Consider the following 6000-nt stretch of genomic DNA (forward strand, 5'->3'; position numbering starts at 1 on the left):
TTTGTCGCTGCAGTTGGCTCGATATTCCGGAATTTTTTATCGCCTTCGTAACTATGTGTTAGAGGAAACATTGCTTATGTTATATTATAGTCTAGTATATAGTCGTGTTCAATACGGTATTACTATATGGGGTACTGCAGGTAAAACACTAATCAAGGAAGTTGACGTAAGACACAATAATATTATTCGCGCAATCACTAGAAGTACAAAATTCAGTCACGTCACTAGCTTATACAAATCTTTGAATATTTTACAACGTGAAGATATTTACAAACTCGAAATTGCAAAATTTATGCATAAAGTTTCCAATAATAATCTACCGCCTGTATTGCAAGATCGTTTTATAAAACTTGATAATATTCACTCGCACAACACTCGACAACTAAATAAAATGAAGTATTTTCTTCCACAAATAAACAAATCCGTGGCACACAATCTTCTGACACATCGGGGTACTAAATTGTGGAGTGAATTGGATGAATGTATTAAAAGCAAACACCTTGCTTTGTTTAAAAAACTTTATAAAATTACCTTGTTAAGTTCTTATTAAATCGTTAAAATCGTTCAGTTAAATTATATTATCTCATGTAACCTCGTATTTGTGTTCTTAAACGATATGATTCAATATATGCTCATGTTTTCCCAGCTGGTCTTGATTCAATATTCTACAAAACCTTATATATTCAATTCGATTTCGAAGCTACTGTTCCATCCATCATTATGTTTTATTGATACAGTTATAATGTCTGATGCTGCAATGTAAGATGACTGATGACAGGCAGCACCTTGACTGGTTAACCGCAAGGTTGTTCGGTGCTGCCAGACCTTTCTATTGCCATATTTTGATTTGTATGTAATTGTGTTTCTTTATTTCGAGTCGTATTAGAAAGGCAAATAAACAATATCTCTCTCTCTCTCTCTCTCTCTCAACCCAATCATCGACCCGCTCCTTCCAAAAGAGCAAGCTGGGTTTCGGCGCGGAAAATCCACTGTAGATCAGGTCACACTGTTGACCCAGGACATCGAGGACTGCTTTGAGGCAAAAAAGAAGGCCGGCGCTGTCTTTCTGGATCTCACAGCTGCCTACGATACTGTATGGCATCGCGGCCTTACTTACAAGCTGCTTCGCCTGCTTCCTGACCGACATATGGTCCATATGATCATGGAACTTGTCAGGAATCGAAGCTTCACCCTCACCACCGGCCACCCACGGCGAAGCAGACTAAGGCGTCTGAAAAACGGCGTCCCACAGGGATCGGTCCTGGCCCCACTTCTTTTCAACATCTACACCCACGACCTGCCAACCACGGTCTCCGCAAAATACGCTTATGCGGACGATCTGGCGGTTCTCCACTCCACAAAGTCGTGGGAAAATCTAGAAGACACCTTGAGCCAGGACATGCAAACCATCTCAGCTTATCTCCAGAACTGGCGACTGAAACTCAGCGAAACCAAAACTGTGGCGGCAGCTTTCCACCTACACAATCGGGAAGCTGATCGTGAGCTACATGTCCACAACAACGGAAAATCTCTGTCCTTCTGCCCCGAGCCAAGGTATCTTGGGGTGACATTAGACAGATCGCTCACATACCGCCACCATTTGGTGTCACTGCGCAAGAAACTGACATCCCGCGCTGCATTACTGAAGCGCCTGGCAGGCTCTAGCTGGGGGGCGACGGCTGACACTTTGCGAACAGCAGCCTTAGCCCTTGTCTACTCTACAGCAGAGTACTGTGCACCTGTCTGGTGCCGCAGTGCTCACTGCCACAACATCGACACTGCCATAAATAGCGCCCTGCGCACAGTGACCGGATGCCTGCGTCCCACACCATTGGACAATCTCCCCATTCTCGCTGGCATCCAACCTGCTGAGCTTCGTCGCGAAGAAGCCACTCTGTCCCTCGGCCGACGGGCACTGGAGCCTAATCATCTTCTCCACCACAAGATCTCTGCCTTCCCAAACGGGCACCCCCGCCGACTGAAATCAAGACACCCATTCGTGCCAGCCGCTCGGCTTCTGATCAACGAAGCTGACGAACAAGACATCTCTGCGGCTACTTGGGCGGACCATAAATGGCATTCTGAATGGAGGTCAAGCACCACCAGACTCCATTCATTCATCCCCGACGCCGACACACGCCCCATCGGCCTGACACTACAGAGACAGGCATGGGTGCGCCTCAACCGTCTCCGTACGGGCGTCGGGCTTTTCCGCTCAACCATGCACCAATGGGGAATGGCTTCTTCCTCCTCCTGTGAATGTGGTGCCGAGGAACAGACCGCAGACCACATCATCAAGGACTGTACCATCTTCAAGCCACCTAACGGAGTGGAAGGTCCGCGTGTCATGGATGATGAAACCAAAGACTGGCTGCTCTCTAGCAGCCTTCCAGTGTAGTCCGGGAACATCGTGAATCTGGGGTGGTAAAAGGATAGACCCTCGGCCCCAGAAGCTCAGACGACGACGAATCAATCAATCAAGTTTATTTCGGTATAGCTCCACATTCATTTTCAATGTACACATCAGTAGATATAACAAATCGCTTTTTTGATATGGAAACTACACCATGAAGGCACTGAAAAAACCATACGGTTATCTAAGTCAAGGTGCCTCCACGAGTGTAGATCAATTCAGTAGGCTAATCGGAAAGATCACAAGAACTATCAATTACAAGAGCAGAAACATATGCAAAATAATGCTTACACCAACAATAAAGATTAACGAGAAGGGTTTAGCGCTGGGTAGCGCTAACCAGAGGAAAACTGGTCACAAAATTGGTTTTAACGTCACTCTATTAGCTTTATTGAGAGCTGGTATACAAGTCCCCCCCTCCTTGGTAACTCATGACAAAGACAGGACTTGACCAAACATATAGGGTAAAACTACTTTACCGTTGCTTTACTGTTCACACACTTCAATCCACATGTTTTGGTCAATTCCTCTTTGTCATGAGTTACCAGGAGGGGGGAGGAGGAGGGGACTTTTATACCAGCTCCCTTTATTGTGCTACCATTGTTGCTGACTTAAAATATTATAAGACTGTTACAGCTAGTCTACATTAGGCTAATAACTAATAAGATTTGCTACATTACTACCCACTACACCTCTAGTCTTTGTCTAATTAAACTATACATATCTTGTCTAAAGTTTACTAGTTCAAACCTAACCCCAACTCTTAACTACAAAAAATAAGTCTATCACAAAATTCACTCTCTAAGTCTAACAATAGCAACTACTTACAAAAACCCCTGGGAAACTTCTGCATTTTAACAAACGTGTAGAACTGGATAGAGGCTTCAGCCTACAATACAGCAGTGGCCGAGTGGTTAGCGCATTGGGCTCGCAGTCGAGAGCTTGCATGTTCGACTCCAGCCACCCGCACTTGCTGTTGTTTCTCTGGGCAAGAATCTTTACGATAATTGCCTCTATCCAGTGATCGATTTCGAGTAATGGGTAGTACCAAATTTAAGTCATAAGTAGAGTAGACAACCAGGAAACAGACATTGCAGTCGGCTGCAGCGTGGGTCAGGTGCACGTGGAAGGCGTGCACCGATGCATAGCGCTCAAGTCCGCTTTCCCGCAATGCAGGATAAAGATATGAAAAACTAACAAACAAAACAGCTGGGTAACTCAGCAAGTCGCCCATTGGCTAGGAACAGTACACGTGGTCACGTGGACGTGGTCATCACGCCATTTTTACCAAAAAAAGAGAGAAGAGAAAAACGTAAAAGGGAACGTTCAAATATTACGTAACGCTTTTTTTCCGAATTTTTGACCCCCCCCTCCCCCATGTAACGCCAACGTAACGCTTTTTTCAATCCCCCCCTCCCCCATGTAACGCTTTTTCACTACGAATTCAGCACAAAAAACTACCATTCCGTACTCGAAAGCGTTACGTAACGTTTTGCTTGAACCCCCTCCCCCCCGATGTGACGCTAACGTAACGATTTGCATAAATCCCCCTCCCCCTCGAAGGCGTTACGTAGTATTTGAACGTTCCCAAAACGCTCGAAAGTGAGAGACGTGATGCAAGTCGATTATTCTGTGATTCTTTCCACTTTCATCTTTGTTAGGCATTGGGAAGTAAAAAGTAGCCCAAAAAGTCGCAAATGTCAAAAAATCGCAAACCTTCAAATTCAAGTCGCGAAGCGAATTAAAAGTAGCCCAATTCGCGATAAGTAGCCCAATCTGGCAACTCTGACTAACCGATCAATGCAATAAACAAAGAAAAACGAAACACATACACTGCTTCAACGCGTGACGGAAACCTACCAGAAATTACCATCAGGCATTGGAGCGTGCAAAGCAATGTTGCAGAACGCGTTTTCGAATATTAAATTCTCATCAGTGCAACTACATTTATGAACACAATAACAACGGTTAAATTTAAACTCAATACAATGCATTACAAAGATTATAAGGACATATTCTCAGTGTTCAATTGAATATTAATAAATCCAGAGACATCAGAAAATCACTTCCCGCATGCAATTCCAGACCGACATTACTCGCTTAAGGCTTTTTTTGTTAAGACAGACTTAATGTTCAAAGCAAAACAGCCATCACAATGAACATCTACCGAAGTATACTAATTTACAGTACTTAAATAAGCAATGAAAATTAATAGACGGCATTGTTATTAATATCAATTCAATATGATTTTAGTGATTATAATACAATGTAATGTAGTAGCGACTCAGGCCCGTAGCCAGCCAGGGGCCAGGGGGGCCTCGCCCCCCTGAAAAAAGTTTCGCCTCCCCTGGCAAAATTCCAACATTCTCGAGCAACAGTTACAATTGTAATGATTTTGCCCATCTTTTCCGTTGCAGAGCTCCAACCTAGGCCCAATTAACTACAATTGTTTTGTTTAGTTAACAGCTAAGATGATTAAACAATTTCGCCCCCCCCCCCCCTACCCCCTCCTTTGGCAACCTCAACATGTTCAATTCAACCAAGGCCAACACGTGTTAGGTTGGTAGACAACTTGTCAGAAACTGTGCAAAATAAAAATGTTTTGAGAAAGAATGATAACCTAACAAAGAGGAAATGGTTTTCCAGCAGGCCTACAAACCGGTACAAATTAGGCTATTTGATATCAGCTGTCGCTATTCTCGGTACTATATTCTAAGGGTCAGTGATAACCAATTTGTGCAGTGATAAATCGCAAAATGTGCAGTGGTAAAGCAAGTGGTTTTTGAAGACAACGCATACAAAATATAAACCCGTAATCTTTAGCAGTGTTTATTTTTTCTCTTCAATCAGTGTAAATAAATTTTGTTTCTAGTTTTCTAATCTGTAACGTGTTCAACCTTGCAGCAGATATTGTTACATTTGGATCTAGCACTGCCGTTTGTGAGTGTGGATTCTCAGTGTTAACAAGGGTTGACGCTCCCACTAGACGGAGCATGTTACAACCAAGACAGGCAAACTTGGTGCTTGTGGCCTTTGAACATTCTGTATCGAAATCTATCGATTTAGACTTGTTTGTGAGACGGTTTGCATCCAACCATCCGCGACTGCAATAGACTAGCTCACGGGTGTATAGGCGGAATGTAATCGTATATATCAAAATCTTCGGCACTAGCTTCTTCGAGCCAGTTAAAGTTTTTGCTCATAACCAGTGGCATAGCCAAGGAGGGGGGAGGTTATGGGGGTTGCAACCCCCCCCCCTTTGGCACGCGTGTGACGTACGTCACGATATTGCAAATGATGGTTTCAGTCTCTTTATGTCTCTAAAACAAAGTTTGCCTAACTTTAAACGAAACTGCAAAGAGCGAGTTTTGCCATTACCAAACATTCAAATATCTTAGCCTGGAATTAGCAACAAGAAAACATAGAGACTTGTAGCTTTATTTCCGAAAAATGCCGAAGAAAACATGATCTTATCCTTTTGCTATGCCACCGGACAGCACCATTTTACAGGAATATTCACACCCACATTTTTGTTGAAAATACTCTCAGAATGCACCAAATTCAAAGTAATTTTTCAAATATTTCTG

This window comes from Aplidium turbinatum, chromosome 18, assembly GCF_918807975.1.
Source record: "Aplidium turbinatum chromosome 18, kaAplTurb1.1, whole genome shotgun sequence".
NCBI lineage: Eukaryota > Metazoa > Chordata > Ascidiacea > Aplousobranchia > Polyclinidae > Aplidium > Aplidium turbinatum.